The 24,236-nt window shown below is 39.9% G+C and overlaps 1 protein-coding gene across 1 annotated transcript in view; it reads left to right on the top strand.

Moving 5' to 3' along the window:
- The window catches only part of Csmd1 (CUB and Sushi multiple domains 1), a 1,514,424-nt gene that overhangs the window by 804,475 nt on the left and 685,713 nt on the right, over positions 1-24,236 (top strand). The gene's annotated exons all lie outside the window — the stretch shown is intronic.

Raw genomic sequence — 24,236 nt, forward strand, 5'->3', positions numbered from 1 at the left:
ACTGTTTAGCTGTCTGAGATTTCATCGTCCAGTGTCATCAAAGGCCAGCTCCATGATAGGTCCTGGGATTTCATACAGCATGAGAAACAGGGTACATTGCACACACCACATACACAGATGCATTTCTTAAGGGAGTGTCTGTTTACTTGGTGAAGTGTCTGTTTACTTGGTGAGATTTTTTGCTAGCAATCTTTCAATATCGTCTCCAATTTCTCCTTTCTGTGTAGCTCATAGGTCTCTGTATCCATAGCAACATTAGAATGAACAAAACCCCAAAATCTGGCTTATGATTCTAATTGACCTTTGGGATTCCCCAGTGTTAGCTATTATAACAGAGTGTCTCCTACAACATACACACAGACATGTGTATTCCGTGGCCTTGGTTTTATGACAATGAAAACCCATCATGTACCCCACATGTCTGCCACATTTGCTCAGTCTGCAACCCACCCAGAGGTATAAAAATGAACTCTCCTCATCCCTCTGGCTGCCCACGAGTTCCTTGTCTTCACTAAAGTGGTTCCACTCTTAAAAGGAACATCAGCGAATTTTTCAATTTACGGGCTTCTGGTCAGTTGGACCAATTAAATCAGAAGTTTCTTCTAGGCATAAACTTGTTCTGGAAAAAAAAAAGCAAAAAACCAAAAATACTATGTACAGGTTCCTGTATAATCATGAACTGTTGCATAAAACTAATTAGCTTAGAACATATTTGAATTACTCAAAAATGGTCTTAATCTCAAAGGTCTGGCTGGATATAACCCATAGTGAACAATGGTTATTCAGTCATTGAGATAAGCCCATAAAAATAAAAAGATGTTAACTGTCAACAGTCAAAAGTTGTACAACAGTATTCTCTATATACAACAGGAAAGTGCTATTGCCTGGTCTGCAAATTGTCCAGAATTCTGCATTCTGCCCTTAGGATGGCTCTTTGTGCACTTCGGTTTAGGTCTTGTCTTATCTCTCCTGGGAAGATGTCAACTTCTCTCCTCAGTGAATTAAAATGGTGATAGGAATGAATCCCCCTGGACACTGGATGCTTTGACAACTATGTTGTAATATATCAGTCATGCCCATGGGCAATACTAGAGAAAGAGGTGTTTTAGTGCTATGAGAACAATTCTTTATTCTTGTAATTTAGGACACTTTCCAGAGACTTTCCATCTGTCTTTTGACATGGGTGTTAGTAGGAAATCCTCACAGTGTCACCAAATACCAACTATCTTCTAGAACCTACATGCAGCACCATGGGACACTATGATCTCTGGTTCTGAGCAGCAGGGACAGAAGAGCCTTGATGGGCAGTGTCTGGAAGTGACCATTGTTGTCCTGCAAGGATCCCTGATGTAAGGTACGCTGATGGAAATTTATCTCTGAGGAAAACAAAGTCGTAACAGCAGGATCGTGAGACAGGTGTCACATTGCATCCACTGTATCGTAGTCAGACACTCTTCTATTGCTGTGAAGAGACATTACAGTCATGGCAACTCTTATAAAGGAAGGCTTTTGTTGGGTCTTGCTTGCCATTTCAGAGGTGTACTCCACTGTCACTGTATTGGGAAGCACAGAGGCACATGGGCAGACCTTGTGCGGGAGAGGTAGAGAAGAGCTCTATATTTGGGTCAGGAGGCAGCAGGAAGAAAGAGAGAGACTGTGCCTGACTTGAGCATTTGAAACCTCAAAGGCCACCCCAAGTGACATACTTTCTCCAACAATCCCACAGGCCCTAATCCTTTCAAACAGTGCCACCCGTTATGTGTGTATAGGGGCTATGTTCATTCAAACCACTATATGCAGTCAAAGACCAGAGAGGGGAGCATACTTGTGTCCAGCTTACTTTCTTCCTTTTACACGGTACACGATCCCAACTCAAGAAATGATACCATTCACAGTGGAAAGACTTCCCACTTCAATTAATGTAACCAAGATAATCCCCCCCAAGGACATGGCCAGAGTCTGTCAACTAAGTACTTTTGCGTTGCAAGTTGGCAGTTGAAATAAAGCATCACAGAAGCAAACTAGACAACTAAGAAAGGCTAAAGGACAATTTAATTATTTAAATAATTTCTTTCAAGCCAAAGACATCATGAGCTGGGAGCACAGTGCATGGAGCTTCCTCATGAGTGAGCTGCAGGGGTGTGTTCCTCTCTTGGTCCCTCCCACCATGCTAGGACGGCTCCCAGCCCACAGAAACAAGAGCTCCTTGGTCACTCATTATATTGAGACAACCTTCGTCTTCCTCAGCCTCCAAACTTAGGGTCTGTTGAGAGTCTGGATGCTTTTGAGCCAACATGGGAATTCAGTCTGTTTTCTTACTATCCAGAACTTTGTGACCTATTTGGATGTTGCAGATCTGAGCACGAGTTCCCTTTCCTGAGATTCCCACTTACGTCTCCTATCTGAATCATGCTCAAGGATTTCAGGGCAACTGATAGCATTATTGGGAAGCAAGAGTCAGCTGACTCTCCCAAAATTCTTGAATAATTTACTCAATCTTAAATGGAGGGGCATCAGAATTACTCATAAGGAGAACGGGAGTGTAAATTTTCTACAAGTATTCACATGCAAAGTATGCCACAAATGAGCATACTTCTGTTGTGGGAATAAATGTAAACATTCTCAGTATAAACACACAAGCAAGCATGAACATCAACGTCTTGTATGCTCAATGAGTGAGAATTTCATTTATGTAATTTGTATAGAGTAATGCATGTGTAGTACCGAGTGCATATGTATACCCATTGAATTATTACAGTTGTATACATATGCTTTATAAACATCTAAATCTCAATTCCTGAGTAATAAGAACTAAGTCATAAACACTGGTGGCTGCAGTGTGCTGTAAAAATTCTTTCCTTTTGCTTCCTTGTTTCCTTCCATCTTCAGAACTCCATATTAACGCAGCTTCCCCTTTAAGCCTCATAAAGCCACATGTGAGTAGATGCACTTGCCATTTGCATGTCCGGTCTCTGGGTTCAACACCAGCTTTAGAACACTATGCACCTCTCACTCAGCCACAGGGAGGAGCGGTGAGAGCAAGGGTTTCTTCCAAAGGCTCTGTACCTTGTGAGGCTGAACCAGCAGGGTTCAGAGATGCCTCCAGCCTTCCCAGTTCAGCAAGAGCTATTCTGCTCTAACAGTTCTTCATTCTCTGTGTGAATCTTTCTTGAAAGAAAAGCCGATGTGTGGTAAGTAGATGGATGCCCAAGAGTGTAATAGTTCAGCTCTGTTACCTTTGTTGTTTCTAGTCCCTGCCCACCTCAATGTCTGCGGTCCTGGAGTTATCCATTGTAATCTCCCACTCGACCCCACAGTGAGCAGTAAGGTGACCTCAAATGCACACTTTATCTGCATGCATACATAGACAGGAAGCCCAGTTTGTGCTCTATTCTGAAGGAAGGTCAAATACCTATGGAAATGTTCTTAGCAAAATATGTCTATTCCCTTAGCAACAGTTAAAAAACACTTGAAAGTTTGGAAAGGGGCAACCACAAAAAAGGAAATCTGCAAGATGCTAGCAGAGGAGGAGGGCAGCTGATAACCATACCACACAGTAAGAAACCCTGCGCTCTCCACTCTCAGAATTGAGTGAAGTTCTGAACAGTCTCTGTGTTCAGCCTGACCATAGGGCAAGGCTGTCTGAGAGACAAAATGCGGGGAGTTGACTGGTCTTATCCTATGCAGGGGCTGGGCGAGTGGTGGGCTTCAAGGAAGTGCCTGTATACTGCTCCATAATGCAAAAGCACAGTCTGAGCTGAGAAAGGAGTCGGGCACTCAGGCTGACACTAGCGTTGGGCTGGGGAAAATGGGGAGCTCTTGCTTAGCTCAGTGGTGATTGTTCTTAGCTTGGTGGCAGCAGAGAGACCTTCTATGGGAGAGTTAACATGCTGCAATTTGATAGGTGAATGCTTTCTCTGTGACTCCGGACATCAGATCTTGATGGAAGAGACAGTCCATGGTTCTAAACTGTTTATTAACTCTTCATCTCGGAAAATGGATGCATACCATACCGTACCAACTTCTCAGGGTAAATCTAAGATTAAATACCTTTTTCAGGGAAGAATGTCTGTGAAGGGAAGCTTATTGGCTAAACTCTTAGTGCCTCTAGGAACCTCATTAGCATGGAGAACACTGTTCTGGACCTACTTGACCGTAGGTCACATTTCCTTATGTAGGAAGTGTGGCACATGTTCCAGGCCAGGAATTTGGCAGAGAATCACCTACGTCTCAGGAGTGTACCCACCAATTTCTGGGCCTCAGAAATGCTCTAGCTTACTAAGCCTCCTGGCATGGTTTTACAATTCCATAGTCTCTCATTTCAACTAACTGATCTTTAATTCAAGCTGAAGACATAATATCTACCATATATGGTGCACAGAGATTACATGGCTTTAAAAAAGTATCAGTATAGATTAGAATACAAGATAAATTTGTGCCTTAGTATAAATTTCCAGAACTGTCTATGAGAACATATGTCAGCAGCAGCCTTGCAGCACCGCTGAAGGTCCCTTAAAGCAGAACATGTGATCTCTGCCCTTGCAGACCTTGAGGATAATTGAAAACAAACAAACAAACAAAACTCATAAAACCAAACAAACCAATGACAAATGTGAATAGTGGATGCCAAGTGCAGCCAGGGCTTGCAGAATCAACACTGGATCCTTGAATCTGAGTCTGAGAAAAGAAAATCCATCATTTCTCCTGGAACTAACTACTCCCAGATTCCTAAGTGTGACAAAAAATGGAAAGTGTTTCCTAGGCTTAGACATGTTATTTACTCTCTTTCCTCCACCAGGCATCATTTATTTGTTGTTCTAGAGCCACTGAGGTCTCTTTTGGGAGGAATCCTGCCTTGAGCCTGGCTGAGCTCAAACACTGTGCCATGACTTAAACTGAAACCCCTATTTAACACACTTGTAATGGGTGAAACTGACAGCTTCTTCCTCCCTCACTCCTTGTCAAGATCCGACCCAGAAATTCCCACCTGGGCAAGCAGTTCCTTAGTAGAACCACATCTGCCGGGGAAGCACGCCAGGTGGATTGAATAGGTTTGCTCCTCATAGACTCAGGTGTTTGAATGGCCAATGGAGGGTAGTACTATTAGGAGGTGTGGCCTTGTTGATCTAGGAGAGGCCTTGTTGGAGAAAGTTTTTTACTGTCAGTGTAGTCTTTGGAGTTCTTATGCTCAAGCTCTGCCCAGTGCCGAAGAGAGCCTCCTGGTACAGAAGACAGTCTTCTCCTGGCTGCCTAAAGAACAAGACATAGAACTTGTTCCTTCTCCAGCACTATGTCTGCATGAGCACTACCATGCTTCCCACTGTGATAAAGAACTGAGTTTCTGAAATGGTAATTCAGCCCCAACTAAATGTTTTCCTTATAAGAGTTGCCTTGGTCATGGTATCTCTTCATAGAAATGAGCCCCAAACTACGACAGCATGTGTGGATGTCTGGCAGTCTTCAAAACATAGCCTTGGTAGCCAGCAGTGCTTTTTCAGGGCAGTCTAGTTCTGGGACATAGTACATTGTCTATGTCAACTTCCTTGGCTTGCTCTGCTCAGTGTCAACTGCCATCACTGCCCACCCCACCTCACCACCACCACCCCTATTTTTCCTTCCCCCATTCTTCTTGCAACTTTCCTGAGACAACTAGTGTTTATTAAAAATATAAGTATTAAATTTTTTTTAACAAAGTCATAATCCTGGCATCACATTACTGGTCATTTTAAAGTCACATCAGCCTTGCCACTACAAATCCCACACTGTATTACTCCATGAGCTTCACCAATCCCAGCAAGTGGTTTTGGGGAATATTAAATCCAGCATGAAATAGCCAGAATAGTCTGAAAATGCTTGAAAATACTTTCAAACCATTAACCTGGCTAGTAATTATGGCCAGTTTTAAAATAAAAATACCTAGAATATATTTTAAATATATATTTTATATTTGTATATTTATATATATTTGTATATTTATATACATTTATATATTTATATATTATATTTAAATGCAATTAAAATATAATATATTTAAAATAGAAATTTTTCATATACTACATAGTAAAATAATATATTTAAAGTAGAACCACTTAATTAAAATAAAAGCCATTTAACAGACGAGTTTGAAAAGGACTTTTCTTTGCAACTCGAAGTAACAACTAAAAATCAGAGTTGAGGTCTGATTGGAACCTACCTGCTTCTGGGTGAGGCTCACTGCCCACACTCAGAGCAGGAGTCGCAAGGCCTGTAGGAATCGAAGTGGCATTTGCAAGGCCTGGTTAGAAGAGCAGAGTATTGAGATTCAGGCAGATGCAGCCAAAGAGCATGTGCGATGCTGGACAAGTCCACAATACAGCATAGCTGCATAATCTAACACACTGTTCTCAGCAGGTGGGTGCTAACATTAAAGGGACACCAAGGACAATAGTGATATTTAGTAAATCACTGATATGTGATGCATAACTTCTCTGAAAACAGGTTCTTTTTACTGGCGATGAATTTACTAAAGCAGGCACCACATGCTGAGAGTTGGTAAGGCTAATACTTGAGGCAAAGACCAAGCTCTTCTTGATTCTTCTGGGGTGGTTCAGGTCCTCGGTTTTTCCAACCACTTTGAGTTCAACACATTTCTAGAGGAAAAGAAGTAGAAGGAAAAATGAGTTCAAAATTCTCCCAGGAATCATTTCAAATGTTACCTTCATTTCTTAAGTCGGAGGTTAGATTATACTTAAGATATTTTTAAAGAAAAAAATTATGCAATTTCTATGTCAAAATGCTGAGTTTAGACTAACTTGCACTACTATATGCATGGTATAATTAAGAGAGGTTGCATAGACTTTTTTGCTATCAAAATGATTATGATAGTTATGAGTAAATCAATATTTATTCCCATGCACCAACAAAGAACACTCTAATATTCACACACAAACCTCACATGCTAGACATACATGTTGCTAAATGTATATGAAAAATTGTTTTCATTCACTCACTCTATCTTAATATTTTCAAGTTGAAATGTTTTAATTTTAAATGCTAGCACAGAAACTTCAAAAATAAACACAAAAAATCTTCTTGCTGCATGGTTTTAAATTAGGAAGCATTGACCTCAGGTTGTGCTGTTGACTTGAATTATTTTCAAGATAATTAGAAATCCCAGAGTGAGCACATCATACTGTTACTGGACATATTACCAAGGAAACAGTAAGCATTCTTTCAAGTACAGTATACTGGCTTAGCTGCATGCAGCCCTTATCTTCCATCTTTAGACTTCCTTTCTTCCTTCTTTCCTTCTTTTTATCCTTCCTTCCTTCCTTCAAATAATAATTGCTAAACTTTAGTGCACACAATGCTAAATAAAATGTTTGGGGGAACTGGAGAAATTTTAAAATCAAACATTGAGTTCAAAGGTCTCACACATGCCAAGGAAAACCCTTTCTCTTGCATAACAGTGTGTGCAAGGTAAAGAATTATATCGTGCTCAATATGTAAACATTTGCAGGTATTCTTGGAATACTACCTCCAACTCCAGAAGCATGGATCCCACCTGAGTGACCCCTGACACGAGTCCATCCTCTGCACCTGTTCACGAGTTTCCCACAGTTCCTAGCAGGATGATCTTCACACAGCTCTTCTTGTCCTACCCTCTCTGCCCCTCTGTAGCTTGCTCACTCTTCCCACTCTTCTCTCCTCGCCTCATGGGATTCTTCCTTGGCACTCCTGGAAAAACGTGTCTCCTCACATCATCCAAGGAAGGGCCAACTGCTGCAGCCATAGCTGCTTTTGTAGCTGGATTTCTCAGCCATGGAAAGAATTTCTGCTTGATCCCATAATGGGTGGGAGAATAGGGACAGCCTCTTTTAATTCTTGTACTTTGAACTTGCGGACATCAACCAGGTAGACATTCAACTAGAATGGACTGGTTTTTGTTTTGTTTTGTTTTGTTTTTTCTTTTTTTTTATTATTATTATTAACTTGAGTATTTCTTATATACATTTCGGTGTTATTCCTTTCCGGTTTCGGGCAAACATCCCCTCCCCCTCCCCTTCCTTATGGGTGTTCCCTCCCAACCCTCCCCCATTGCTGCCCTCTCCCCAACAGTCTAGTTCACTAGGGGTTCAGTCTTAGCAGGACCCAGGGCTTCCCCCCTTCCACTGGTGCTCTTACTAGGATGTTCATTGCAACCTACGAGGTCAGAGTCCAGGGTCAGTCCATGTATAGTCTTTGGGTAGTGGCTTAGTCCCTGGAAGCTCTGGTTGGTTGGCATTGCTGTACATATGGGGTCTTGAGCTCCTTCAAGCTTTTCCAGTTCTTTCTCTGTTTTTTTTAATGACAGAAGATCCTACAAATGACCAAACCTAAACAGGTGAAGAATGCTCCTATGTCAGACTGTGATGAGACTGATCATAGATCCACTTTCTCCACAGAGGATGACAGAAAAGGGGATGGTTCCTGTTAGCACAAATTCAAAGAGTCTCTACAGAATCTTGCCTACAGGATGTCTAAGCTTTGCATGGACATCAGGGAATTGCAGTGCTTGCAAGGAAGTCATGAGCTTCCTCTTACAACTTAATGACACTTTACAGAATGACTCTCTCAGGAAAGAAAAAAAGTATTATTTTGTTAACGAAATATGCAAAACAATTCTCTTACAGTTTCCAACAAAATTGGAAAACCTTGCAAGATTTAGACATTAAACATACTCTCTATGCTTCTCACAATGGAGTTTTTATTTGAAGTTGTCTCTAATAAAGAGTTTTAAAAACCCAGGCTCCAGTATTGATGGCCAGGAAGTGTAGCACAGAGAGCCATGCTTCACTGTAAAGAGTGAATGCTTCTGCAAATGTCATCACAGCCTTTTTACGAAATTCACTTGTGTTTAATGCCTGGATACTAGGTAATTCTCACAAACAAAGCTCATATCACAAGCAGTACCCAAGTGAATCAGAAAAGGCAGTTTATTGACATCATCTGTGAATTATTTTCTTTCCATATGTCTGCCAGAATTCTTCCAAAGTGAGGCCACTGCCACGATAAAGGCTCATGGGATGGTTTTGCTGATGTGTGTCAAAGACAGACATCTGAGTATCTGTATTTCCCCTGTGCTTTGTGTGCTGTTTCTTACCACTGGCAATAGGTTTCATTTAGACATACTGTGCTATTTATATACTCAGTTTTTATGGCTTAGGTCAAGCATTTAGTATCCGAGTTGGCAGAATCCAGCAATGTGGGAACTTTCAAGTTTGATATTGCTACAAACATAAATGTTTAAGTTTTCTACTCCCATATGACAATTCAGTGAGTTCATGCATACCCATTGAGTTCTTACTGTGCACTAAGCCATTCCTTCATGCTGTTAGAATGTACGAGGCTATGGAGGAGACCTATTGTGTCTGAGATGTGCACACCTGCTCAGTCCCCAAGGCTTCACTTGAATATTAATAGTAGGATTTTAACTAAACATCTCCTATAAACATAGAACTATTTCTCAAAAATGTATGATGCATCATGTATTATTTCCAAATAATTACGAAGCTCAGAAGCTAATCTCCCTTAATAAAGGAAGCTCAACCTGAGGATTAAATGAATTATGTTTTTGCTGTAATTGTCATCAAAAGGAGACTTTGGGTAACTAATTCAGTCTCTGTTGTGAAAGTTAGAAAGTCTGGAATTTATTAAGAAAGACAGATGACCTGAAAATTAATCTTTTTCAAGAACTATACTTGGCATAGTATTTGAGTATTGTTAAATCTCTTACCAATGAAGTTATAAAATGTATTGTGTATTAGTAAAAAGGAAAATGATGAAATGTTGGAAATCACACTTTTCATTATTGAATTTCATATTGAATACATTTCAAAATTCACATTTTGAGGGAAATATTTATCTAGTCCTCCATAACATACCATTGAATAGTAAGCACAACATTACCTCTCCACCTACAATGAAGAACACACTCCTGCAGAGCCAAGAAGAGTTCAGTGACAGCTTGATATTTCAAGACGTGTCACATCTGGGAAGACACAATTTAAGCTTTGTCCTGCCAAGAGCAGTAGCAATAAGTGTTAGAGGTCCACAGAGCTGAGGACATCATGATACTGATACTCAAACAGTCTGTAAAGCCACACAGTGATGGAGGGCAGGGCTCTCAGTGCTCACAGGATGCCCTACAGAGTACAGAGCCTTCACACAGAGTCCCTGGTGTAGTTAGCAGTGTCTATGTAGATTAATGAAAGCCACAGTTCATGGTAGGGAACCATATAATTGGGGACACATTCTTTTACTTTTGCTTAAGGTTAAAAGTGTTGGACAAATATTTCCTTGTAAACTTGCTGATGACTTTTGGCTGCTTACATGCTAGAAGAGCCTTCCATGGAAGAGTCTTCCATAGGAACCTTAGTATAATTCCTCCTAAGATTGGTAGCAGGTTGGAAATGTCTGCATTTGTGACCATAAGACAGGCAGGGATAGGAAGCAAAATCACTTTATAAACAGAAACTAAGATCTAAAAAAATCCTCATCTGTATGACAGAATAACTGTTCTGGATTTTTTTTAATGGATTAGAAAGCCTGTATGGATTAGTGATTGAGGGAGGACTGCTACACATTACATGAGCACAATTAAATACACCACAGCTGCAAAAGAACATAGTTAAGTGTTCATGAGTGTGTGTGTATATACATGTACATGTAGGTGCATGTTTGTCTGGAGGCCAAAAGTTTATGTCAGCTTTTTTCTAAATTTTTTTCTACTCTATGTTCTGAGATATTGTCTCCCACTGAACCCCGAGCCTGCCAACCCCGCTATAGTAGATTCTCTTGTCTGTAGCTACCCAGTTTTGGGATTAAAGGTGTATGCCATGCACCTAGCCTCAATTTCTCAAGCTTGTGCAGCAAGCATTTTGCAACCCAAACCCAGAGTATTTTAAACAATTGCCTTTAAAGCAGTAGTTCTCAACCTATGGGTCTTGACTCACACAAGGGTTGTATATCACATACCATACGTATCAGATATTCATATTATGAATCAGACCAGTACCGATATTACAGTTATTAAATAGCAACAAAATAATTTTATGGTTGGGGTCACCACAGCATGAAGAACTGCATTAGAGGTCTCAGCCTTAGGAAGGTGGAGAACCAATGATTTAAAGTATTCAAATGTAAAATACACAGGGTTAAATTTAATCATATATATATATATATATATATATATATATATATATATATATTCCTGATGTGAAAATGTACCCATATGTCTATGACCTACAGAATCAACACCGTTTAACAGCCCAGGGAGCTTTGTTTATTTAAGATCTCAAGATTGACATTCTGTGGCAAATTTTATATCAACTTGAAGATAGTCTGCATGTCCCAAATAAATTTCAAAAGAATAACCCTAAGGCCTTGCTTTGTATGATTTCAAGACTTACCGCTAAGGCAGTAAAGGTGATGTGTTATTGGAAACAGGATAATGTCTCAAGACTAGCCCATGCATATCTGGTAAAACTACTTTTTGGACAAAACACATGAGAGAATTCAATAAGAAAGGACCATTTTCTGTCTGTGCCTTGACAGCTTGAGGTTGTTCATTGCATTCTCTCATCAGAAACATAATGAGATCAAGATTCACTTGCTATCGCTACACACCTTCTAGCTTGAAGCAATTCGGAAAGGTCCTCAGCTTCTCAGATTTATCCTCTACAGCAATCTTACTCAAAACAAAATGGGGTCAGCTAAGGCGAGACTCAGGTGAACACTGACAGAGTTAGCAATAGCATCCTGTATAGGTGATGAGGATAGCGCTGATAGCAATAGTGTTGAAATTTAAGTAGAAGTGAGACCCAGAGCATAAGAAGCTTTGCTTTCCAAAGAGTTGATCTGATGTCTTTTGCATAATGCCCCAATCAGAGATTTCTAACCTATTAGAAGCTCTTCGTTTTTGTGGCTCCCTCTTCTAATCTGCTTTCTGTCACTGGGATAAAACACTGACTGAAAAAAACAGAGGTTGAAAAGGATTATTTGCTTTAAATGTTATAGTTCATCATGAAAGGAAGTTAGGGCAGGAACTTGAGTCAGGAACTGAAATGGAAGAGATGGAGGACTGCTCCATCTGACTTACTCAGCTTCCTTTCTTTTTCAGGTCAGACATAGCTACCCATGGATATCACACCTGACACTGGAATGTTCCAATCTATTTTCATGACCAATCTAATGGGGTCATATTGTCAAACGAAAATGTGTCAAATGGACACACGAAGAACTATGACACCTTCCCATTTCTACTAGGTGAATGAGTGAATGATATTCAAACTGTTTCCGTAACTAAATGCATCTCTGTAAGAGTTATTGACTATAATCAATATTTACCTCTTAGAGTACTTCACATCTGTACTGGCCAGTGAAGTTTAAAATTGTTTCTCATCTAGTTTCATATCTCTGTTCCATCCCATTTCTTGTTTGTCCATCCCCTCACACCCCAAGGAAAGAAAATTAGCTTTTAATGCTGATGAGCAAGACGGACTATAGTCATTTCACCGAAGTAACATAATACATCAAGGCTACTTAATACCATGGATTAGCCAGTACATTAGTTTGCCTAATGGTGATATTAATTTTGAATTATTTCAATAGATTTTTTCTAACTTGCCTTGTCTCTCCAAGTTCTGTGAGTCAATGGCTTTGACTCTTTTCAATTTTAAAAATTGAGATATAAGAATGTATAGGGAACTAATTACATAAATGGTTGAGGGGATCATCCTATTGATATTTTGTGAGCCTCACTATACTAATTTGTGCTTTTAAATGTAGCTTTCTTCTCATTTTCAGCTGGTGGTGATTTTAAGTTGCCTACATGATGATTCATGGTTTATTGTTCAGATTATTTTCCTATATTGCTTATTTAGAAAGATAATTTTCTAAAGCCAAGGTGTTAGCTTTTGGTGTTTTGCCAAATTGTAATTATTGAAGATCATTCTTCCATTGGATAAAATTTATAAAGATTTCATTTTCATCGCTGCCTGGAATCAAGCTGGTCATGATTTCTAGGCCCAGAATTAGACCATTAGACACTGAGGGAATGGACTACATATGTTCAGAGAAAGTCTCAGAGGCTCTGCAATTTGGGGCTGGACATGGCCAAATCAGGAAGGACCTTACTTGTTATTAAGATAATGTAGAGGAATATACATGTCAGAAACCAGCTTAAAATCTTATATTGTAAGCAAACAGAGAATCCCAGTTGGAGACTAAATAGTAAATATCAAAAATCATTGTTATCCTTACTTTTTTATTAATGAGAAAATAAAAAAGAATTCCAGTTACAAGTAACTTGAAGAAGAGAGGGTTTTGACTCAGAGTTCAAGGCTTTGGTCCATAAGACAAAATGTCATGGAGGCAGCTAATCACTTTGTGTCCACAATCAGGAAGCAGGGATCCCAGAATGCTGGTACTCTCCTTCCTTTCTAAATATTTATTCCAGGCTTCAGCCTGTCACATGGTGTTGCTTACCATCATTGTAGGTCTTCTCACCTCAATAAATTTAATCTAAAAGCTCCCTCAAGACATGCCCAAGACCTGCACCATAGGTGACTTTAGATGCTATCAAATTGATAATCGACATTAACTATTATATTTTCTGAATTTTGGAAACCAAAATAGATCAGTTGTCTGTGAACTTGTAAGGAAACAGCTGAGAATACACTCTAGAGGATGGACTTATCTTGGAAGTTTTCAAGGGATGCATGCATTTGAGTTTTTTCAACATAGATCTTTCTTGGTCTTGGGCATTTATTAGGGTTTCTGCCAAGGATCAGCCTCATTTTGGAGAGGTATTCCTGAGGAAGCAGTGTTTGAGAGCAGCTAAAGAGATAACTTGATGTTAAATGTGGGGTAAAAGCTGACAGCCTGTGTTCTACTTCTCCAGGTCTCCAGACAACTCATCCAGATACCTTAACTCTCACAGATCAAATCCCAGTCTTTTGTTTGCATCTCAAATCAGTCATTTATTCCACGTTTCCTACAGATTATCCCATGAATCCTTAACCCCTTGATTCTTAGAAAAAGCACGTACATTTCTTTAACATTACAAATGAATTTACAGATCTGCTTGGCTTTGTACGCATAGACAATAATCTAGATGAGTGGGATCTCGCTCTGAGATCACCATTTCAACCAGGCGTAAGCCTAAACTTGCTCTGACCCAGGAACTTGAACTCAGGAATCTGCCTGCCTTTGTAAGCATAAGCAATAAACTTTACTGAGTCAGACCCTGCCCTGAGATCACTACTCCCTAAATATCTTTATCTCCTTCCTTAATATCTTTCAAACAAGCTGGCTCACAATGCAGCTGCCTTTGTTCTTTTGGATCCATGAAGTTCCTTACATAATTCATAGTCAACCCTTATATTTTTCAAAGTTAAGAAATCCTATTCATATATTTTTGAATTCATGTTTTCAGAGTTTTTTCCCATGGCTCCAAGGGATGTACTGAAGGAAATAGCATTTACCATTTTGCTCAAACATTAGATACACCTTTGCTTGCTGAAGTTGTGTTGTCTCTAATTATCATGGAGTCATTAAACGTGGTAGGGAGACCATTTCCCCCAATAACCTTGTCAGGGAGAATATTTCTTAAAGGAGTTTCATGAAGATATCTATATTTATATTTATATCTATATCTATATCTCCATATAGATATAGATGTATATGTGTATGTGTGTGTTTATCTAATTTATACAAACAAACTTCACACCTAGCAACCATCAACATTGTTGGAGGCCCACACCTGCTGGCTTTGTTGCAGGATAGGAATCATGTCATGCTGTCCCTTGAATGACCATGTAGGACTCAACAGGTTTTCATTGCTGTAAAAAAGACACCATGACCAAGGATACTCTTATAAAGGAAAATATCTAATGGGGTTGGGTTACTGGTTCTGAAGTTCAGTCCATTATCGTCATGGCAAGATGTATGGCAGTGTGCAGGCAGGCATGGGGCTGGAGCAGCTGAGAGTTCTACATCTTGGTCTGAAGGCAAATAGGAGAAGACTGGCTTCCAGGCAGCTAGGAGGAGGGACTCAAAACCCACCCCAACAGTGACACACTTGTTGCAGGAATCCAACAAGGTCACATGTACTCACTTCATCAAGGCTTTGTCTCCTAATAGTGGCACTCCCTGGGCCAAGAATATTCAAACCACCACAACTTGCTTATTTTTAATAAAATAAATGTATTTGATGTATCTGCGTGTTTTGACCACAAGCATATCTGTGCACCATGTACAGGCATGATGTGTTACTGAATTTTTTTCTTTGTTTGTTTACATACCTGGAAATTCACACTTTTAAAAAAAAAGTGAAATGAACAAATTACCATAAAAGACCTTGACTACCCATAGGACATGAGTGTATTATCAACACACTTTACCTAGTCCACATTCCCTTATTGGTAAGAATGTACCCAATGTTAGGAAACTATGTTCTAATGACTGAGGCAATACATACACATTTATTAATTGAAGACATGGGGTGACGGATATAAATTTTCTTCTCTGCCCTCTCCATGAAAAAAAGAAGAAGAAATATTTAAAAGTTGGTAGGAGAGCTTGCATTTCAAAAACTTGGAAAGTTTTTGGTACCTTCACGAAGGTCTGTTTATGGCAAAATTTTACCACCATTAATTTACTATTCTTTCCTTGTATTGATATACTGAAACATTTCAGAATTAAAACAGAAATACTCCTTTTTGAGACCACGTTGTAATTATGAATGTCAAGACATCCACTTACTGACTCTGATCTGATTTATCGACTTAGTGTTTATGCAACATCACAGGGTGCCTCTCCCATCCATCATCCTGTTCAGTATCTCACATTGGACACAGCTGTTGGATTCATTTCCTTTTTCCTTTCCTTTCACTTGACTGACTGTGACATTTACTTTCTTGAATATCATTTCAAACAGTTCTGATGAGACCTGGCCAGTTATCTTAGAGGCATATAGCTTTGCATTTGCCTGCTAGTTTCTGGTAATTATGTTTCTCTTCTAACAAAACAAAACAAAACAAAACAAAACAAAAAGCCTGTTGTTGTTTGCTTCCCAGCTCATTCCCCAGGAACCCTATGTTGAGCTGTGGAGGTGCCCACTAAATTTGCTTCTGAACTTAGTGGTCTTTGCAAGCTACTTCTTCCTGTGAGTAATGAGAGCCTTATTGAGAGATTCATTACCCTTTGTACAAGCCACTTTTTCTTTATGGTCCAGTAAACATGTTTATCAATGACAGTTACAGAAGACCATTCTCAAACCAACTTCTAAGTTCCACTCAGACATTACTTCATTCAGAACCTGCCACCTCTCCACACAGTGAAGTTACTGATTACCTAGAAAATCTCATAGCCTGCCTGCAAGCAGAAAAAAAAAGGTGCCCTCCACATACTCAGTCCAGACAGCAATAAGGGATTGAAATTCTCCAGTGTTTTCAATATAGGAGTCAACCTGAATTGTTTTTAAACAGCTTAAAATCTATAGTTCTAAGTGTTCGCCACAAACTGCCAAGTTTGCATTTTTTTTTTTACATAATGTTGAAAAGGAATATGATTGGGGAACAATGGGTTTGGAAGGCAGCAGGCCACTAGAGGCAGGCCTTTGTTTAGCCACAATAAATGGAAGTATTTTAGCAAGGACACACCACAGAGTTCCTAGTAGTTAACTTTGAAACTACAGCTGGAAGGCAAGTGGTATGGGTGAACCTGGAATTCTCAGTTCTCGAACAGTCCATCTGATCAGAGTCACTGTTAACAAAATCCCTAATGAGGCACTTATATTGGGCACCCAAGTGTGAGTCATAGAGGCAAGGACTCAGGTTCATACTTGTGGGAAATAAAAATAGTTTCAACCCACTGGGATGATCTGACCATCAACCCTCCCACTGACTAGATGTGACTTACAACCTCCTCCTATCTGAAACACTCTTTGATGACCATGGCCTTAAGAAAAAGAATGTCTCCCATGCTTGCTCACACATAACACCTTGCAGTATTTTGTCCTGCCTGAATGGAGTGGAAGCAACATTTCTACCATCTGCGATACCAGGCCAGGAGTCCAGTGTAGTCATTTCCACAGACTGATGTCACAGACTAATAAAACCAAATGAAGATGTCATGTTGCTACATTCTCTGGTTCTGTTTAAAAATAACACTGACACTGAAACAACAAATTCCACAGAGTGTCTGGGAAGTGTTTACTCGCACTTCCCTGAGGGTGGGCTGTGTGGTTGGGTTTTATGTTGGTAGATAGCAAGGTCCAGCTTTGAGAAGGAAGACAGATACAATAACACATTTCCACTTTGACAAATGGCATCACTTTACTGTTGGACTTTATGTGTCATGTTAAACAGCATGAGGGCTGAGGACAATAGCGCAGAGCTGTGGCTGTGGCTTCTTGCTCTGATTGTGCTGCATTTGCTCTGTAGGCCTTTTATGAGATTGCCCAAAATTTGCCCTGTTCCTTACTTTGATGGAATGGAGAAGCATTTGAATCAGAAAAACTGGTCTGTCTGTCTGTCTCTGTCTGTCTCTCTCTCTGTCTCTCTGTCTCTCTGTCTCTCTCTGTCTCTCTCTCTCTCTCTCTCTCTCTCTCTCTCTCTGCATGTTTATTTAGCTGTGTCATTAATCATCAGTAGGTTTTTGATAAAAACATCTCACTATATTTCAATCAAAATCTGAGTGAGTTTAGAATGGAAGGTGAGTTTCCTCTTAAGTCTAACTATCATAAATGACCGTGTGCTTCCCATTAATGGCAGTGCGTAGGAAGGAAAACATCCAGAGAGACACACTGCTGGAAGCTGAAGCCCATGAAGGTCAAGCTCATTTAAATAAGGTGCCAATTAATTAGATACCTCAGGTTTGCCTTTCATGGGAACTCAGTGGTTCAGGAACCAGACCCATTTTACTGGTTGAGGGACAGAAATATTTAGAAACCCAGACCTTCTGAGAAATCAAAAGTCATTTGGAAGTGATTTCTAATTGTCACACTAAACCGGGGAAGAATTACAGTTCTACAGTAGCTGGTTGAAAATACTCGTCTTGAGAATTACTGATCTATGAGCCAGATTCAAGTCCTTTTTTAAAAAAACTTTAACATTTGTTGCTTATAACATGGTAAATGGATGGCAGTCTTATTTTAAGGAAAGCATAGGTGTTCCTGAAAACAGAAAAAATGCACAAGTAAAGTTTACGGGCAGTACGGCAGCCTCCATAGTTTCCTTTGGTTTTGCAGCAGATGTATAAGTACTGCTCACCCCAAAGGTTCTCTTTTATAGGGAGCCATACACAAAATGTCAGCACAAATCAGACACTGTATGGAACAGAGTAGATGTTTGGCTGACAGGCCCTCTTGGCTGTGTAGATTACAAATACTTTCTTGCTACATCTGTTTGCTCAGCATTACTTTTACACTTACATGTGTACTTTTATATTTATTTTTCTCAAACCCTTGTTATTGTGTTTCTGTAGGGACACTTGAGTCATCTGATCATCCCACGTTGAATTACATGTCTCCCTTCTCAAATTTGGGGAGAATACTTTTATTTGGGGAAATTTGATGTGTATTATTTCCCCTTGGGAAGTTAGAGGAAATTGGACATTTTGCCCCAGAATAAAACTTCGTAAACAGGTGCTTTTCAGAAAATGGGATGGAAAGCCATGAATTCTAAAATGGAGAGAAGGGGCAAATTCGGTGTCTTATTGTCTTATGTTCAGTGAGCAGGAACGAAATTTCACTTTCTTTTAACCTTAAATTCACTTCACACACTTTCAAAACGCCATGCCCTTGTCGTAATGAATTGGGGGGGGTAGATAATTGAGAGATGCATTCTTATCTTTTCCAGTTATGCATCTCACAGTTTTCAATTTCGAAGTTGGGATTGTGTGACTTTGTAACTAATGCTGGGACTGCGATCTCCTGAAGCTCTTAAGTAATGCTTAAGTCATCAAGTTTCGCATGCAGCCTGTAAATCCAGTCCATTCTGCCGGATGTGCTCACAGTCAAGAGTAAATCACACACCTACGTCAGGAAGATCTTGCACTCTGGTATAGTGTGGAGAAGCAGTTAAACACAGGCCAAATGTCTATAGTTAGCAGTGTGTGTGACCATACATCAAATGATGTAACACAGAGGGGCTGCGTGATGTGTGTTTCGCTTGACAATGCAATCCAAACATACTTTGATCACAAAGGCAGAGCGATGGAGAATGACATTCCTTTTGAAGCCCATGCCCTGATTCGTGCATGTCAAATTGTGTGCATGGTGGGGTTTAGTGGATATGAGCCCCCTCCCCTTCTCCACTCTCCTAATTAAAAGTCTTCTTAGTGCAGTCACCTGACATTGCTAATTATGCAACTGTGAAGAGGAGATATAGAATATGACTATGTGTCAAGCATTTGACTACTTTCTGGCTTCACCATATTTTCCCTTTGGACTCTGAAAATGTTGGAGGGAATATTTATTTGTTTGTTTGTTTGTTTGATTATAAAATTTTAACCTGAAATGTCTTTTCACCAGCATGATCTTTAGTGGCTGTTAATATTAATGATAAAAAAGCCCCTCAGCACCCTGTACCCCTCTTATGCCTTCAGACATACCTCATAGAAGTTGTCACACAAACACAGCAGGGGGTTGGTGCAGGTTGAGTCATTGATGAGTGGCGGCTGGATCGGAGCAGAGTCATTCATCTGCTCCTCGCTGATAGACGTGAGTACAGTGGAGCTAAGATCCTGGTACACTGAAGAGTTTATTTCATTTTCTCTGTAAGATCCGCAGAAGAACCCTCACAGCACAACTTTCAAATTCGACATTTAGTTTAAAAGTACCTATAAAACAGACCATGTCGACCTATACTATCCCAGACTAAGGTCAGTTTTGGTCTCTGTTTCCTGTAGGTTAAGGCTGGGGTGATTGCTGCTTTCCAAGCTAGATACTCATGAGAGGATGCTGGCTGCAGGACCACACTGGTGTCAGTCACCTAAACCCCCATGGTGTGATACATGCATGGAGCTCAAACACAGCTTCTGAATGCATTAACTCATCTTCCAATTATTAGAACACCCACAGCAATGTATTCTATGCAAATGCTCACTGTCTATACTGATTAAGGAATAAACACAAGACGAACTACCTGTGAAGAATTAGGACAGACCCAAATTTGTATTTAGGAGCATGTTTGAGCCACCACTTTGGGTATGGAATCGAGGGGTATGAGCAAGCTTCCCCTCCCTTCCTAGGCAAGTGAGGATGCTCAGGAATCTTGAGCAATGTTTCCCTTCTCTTCTTGTTTTGCCTACATTTACTAGGTGGCCTAGCAGAGAGGATCTAGTAAGCTCTGTCAAATAGAAAAACTGGTGCAGAGTCAGCAGGAGGTCCATTTTGCACAAAAAGACCTACATTTTACAAAGAGAAATGAAATAAGAGAGCATGTAAGACCTGGATGAACCTCGCATTATTTCCCTGCAAGCCTTTTTGATATGCCACTGCCTATAGAAGAGGCACAAAGTAAATGCCAGACACCGAAAATAATGAGTTGGTATAAATCTCAGAAATTTAGGAAGAAGCAAGGCTGTCCCACAGAATATTTTCTCTACAAATCCTGAGCATCATATATCTTCCCAAATCATTGCATTTCATACCACAGTCCATGATCTACCTTCTCAAAGGCCAGGAAAACTTTACCCTGAAATAAGACAGTCTGATAGTTCTGTGGAAAATCAATGCGGGTCTTCAGTCTGTTCTTCAGTCTTTCTGTCAATCTCTCTCTCTCTCTTTCTCTCTCTCTCTCTCTCTCTCTCTCTCTCTCTCTCTCTCTCTCATCTCACACACACACACACACACACACACACACACACACACACACCACACACACAGGGATGACTGCATCCCCATGCCATTTCTACAAAGCACCAGGCTGGCATTCCTGTTTAGCAGTATAACTTGATTATATGAGGTAATAATATCTTCAGTGTTTACATAATCAACGTTAAAAGACAAATAAGGCAAAAACACTTTAGGTCATCAAGCATCTATTCTACATCTTGAAACAAGGGTCTTCAATTTGTAATAAGAACCCTGAAGGCTCAGAGTAATGAAGAAGATAAACTTGATTTTATAACTTTGCAGGGTAGGGTGTCAGCCTAGAATGGCAGGCCACTGGACTAGTTGAACCCAAAGGAAAGTTATACACTCTCAAGTGTGGCCCTTTTTCCCTTTTTGGTAGTCAGAGAACAAGCTGATTATGAGTCATGATGGTCATATCTTTCCCTCTGTCACTTGAGTTTGTCTTTTTCTCAATAAAACCATCTATGAGTTTGTCTGTACATTTTACATCCTGCTTTTATGAGGAAAAAGAAACTCATGATAAAATCTCAATATATAAATTGGATGTATAACCAAAGAAATAATGCAGTTTTATTTTTCTTTTTAATGACACATTAACATTTTATTCTTTAAAATTTACTTATCTTTATTTTACATGTATCAGTCTTTTGCCTGCATGCATGTATGTGCACTGCATACAGTCTCTGCTGAGGCCAGAAGGAGTTGGATCACCTGGTATTGGAGTGACTAATGGCTGTTTTAAAAACAAGATGTAAAATGCAGATATTTTGTAAATATAAATATAGTATATTTAATATCAACAAAATATAATATATGTAATGTTAGAAATCTCCAACGTAGATGCTAGAAGCTTGATTTACTGGAAAGGCTCTGTGAGAATGCCTGAACTGCATCCATAATGTCAACATGGATGTTTGGTGGAAAACCACGCTGTGTGTAGATTTGTAACTAGCCACAGTCCTAATTAAACTGCAGTGCTTGAACTTTAATTGTGCAGTTTGATTGATTTAATAAACTTAACATCTGCTGCCTTCCCCAGACTTAGCTATAAGATCCTGCATACCAAGGTCTTATCACCCAGCTTATGCCGGGTTATGAGAACCAAGTACCATAAGAAATGTCAATGCAGGGAGCGTATGCTGCAAGCATCGCAGAATACCCAAGCGTCTACACTTTTTCCTCCTGCCTTCAAAGAATTGGGCAGCTGTGCTTCAATTACGACCTCAGGCACATGTTCAGATGAGCAGTGGAACTTCTGGAAAATTCCCAATCACCAAGTACTCTGGAAGGTGTTTTCTGCTCGCTTTGACTCCTTGGTGTGAGATTAGCTGGGATCAGCCCTAGCTAGAATAACACTTACAGTTGGTGCATTTTAATTTCACTCCCTAGCCATCCTCAGTATAAATAAAACCATACTTAAGTTTTTAAGTGTTGTGATACTATATTTGGGGAAAACAAACAAACCTGTTTATGGTCAATGTTGCCCACTCATGAGATCAGGGGTGGAACAAGAAAATGTTAGCTGCCCCTGTTACAAAGTTTAAATCCAAAGTTTTAATACTTTTATAACATCCTGATAATATGGCTCAAGAATTTGTGGCTTCTGACCCTTCTTCCCTTTTCCCCTGTGATACATATCAACCAAAATGCTCTTCCTGAAGCTGCAAAGCTGGCACAGGGGTTATGAATGCTACAAGCTATTACAGAAGAACCTGGTTCAATTCCCAACACCCGCATGGCAGCTCGCAACTGTCTGAAACTTCAGTTCCAGGGAACATGACTCCCTTACACAGATACACATGCAAGTAAAATACCAATGCACATAAGAACAAAAATAAATAATTTTCAAAACCTCTCTTATTTTGAACATATATTATTGAGGTCCTGAAAGAGAACCAGGCCATCTGACATTACCAAAGCATCAGGGTGTACACTTAGTTATCCTTGTTGACTATGACTCTGCCCAGATCTTCTTAATCTCCAATCCCAGGAGGCTCCAGAGAAAGCCTCTTGGGGCAGCACTCTTCTATGGCATAATTCTGAAAATTAGATCTTCAAGGTAGAAAGACATCTTCATTAAATTTGAAAGGGTGGTTTTCCAGATGGCATACGATCTCAAACCAGGATATAAATCTGGTATAAAATTATAGTCTTTTAGAATAGATGACAAGGTGCTTTAGTTAATGGACAAAATTGATGGACTGGATGTTGAGTGTATAGTATATTTTATTAATTGTAGAATGGTTATAATTGTACTCAATTTATATATAAGGAGAAAGGCCTTTTAACTGGACAAAAAGGGGGAAATGTTGTGGTTTGCCCTGGAGTTATCTGAACTTTGATGCTAATTCCCCTATCCCAAGGAGAGCTGCCCTGTCAAGTACTCAGGACTCAGGTGACTTCATCAGAACCTTCTCCCCATTTAATTTGTAAAATACAGGTGAGGGCCAGTACAGGATAGAACAAGGTCTGTCATTGGACGAGAAAGAAGGATGGGTGGGAGAAAAGTTTGAGGGAGGAAGAAGAGACAGGAGGAGACATCAGAGAAGCAGCGGCGGAGAGACAACATGGCAGCTGACGTTAAGATTCCATGACGTACCTTTACAGGTTGTTATGAATGTTCTTTTTTTTTCCAGAGCCGGGGACTGAACTCAGGGCCTTGCGCTTGCTAATCAAGCGCTCTACCACTGAGCCAAACCCCTAACCCGTTATGAATGTTCTTAAGGAATGGATGTGTATAGGGCTTTGTATGTCTATGTGGTCAATTATATCTTATCAATTGGATCAAAGATTATTGTGTTGTCTGTTCATTCATGTGGAGAATTGTATTTGGGAGAGTGTGTGGGACATCTCAGAGTTGGGATGTGTGTTTCTAGCATAGAAATCTGCCTTGGGAAGTAGATAGGTAGAGAGATTGCTGCCAGAGTCAGAGAGAGGCCTTCGGCAGTGTGATATGGGATGGAGCAGAGCAGGTAAGACACTGTGGTGACTCAGATTGAGATATTTATCAGATATCGTGGGGCCCTGTGATGCTGGACCTAGTGGTGGATAAAAGAACACATTTTATTTAATACAATAGGATACCACAGTCTTGGTGTGGAGCCAACCTAGGAGAGAGAAATGTTGCAGCCATCCAAGCTGGGAAGAGTGAGGTTTGAAGATTGCGAAGGTTTGAAGATTGCCTTGACACCAGTCAAGGAGATACAGAATTTATAGTTTGCCCTGCTTGTTTTCAGTCTCGCTTTAGCCCAGTATTTCCTCACTATGCCCCCTTTTGGAACGGTAATGTATTTTCTGGACTATTCCATGATGGAACTATGTGATCTGCTTTTTGATTTTGATTTTACAGGGGATT

The sequence above is a fragment of the Rattus rattus genome, chromosome 13 (genome assembly GCF_011064425.1).
Source record: "Rattus rattus isolate New Zealand chromosome 13, Rrattus_CSIRO_v1, whole genome shotgun sequence".
NCBI lineage: Eukaryota > Metazoa > Chordata > Mammalia > Rodentia > Muridae > Rattus > Rattus rattus.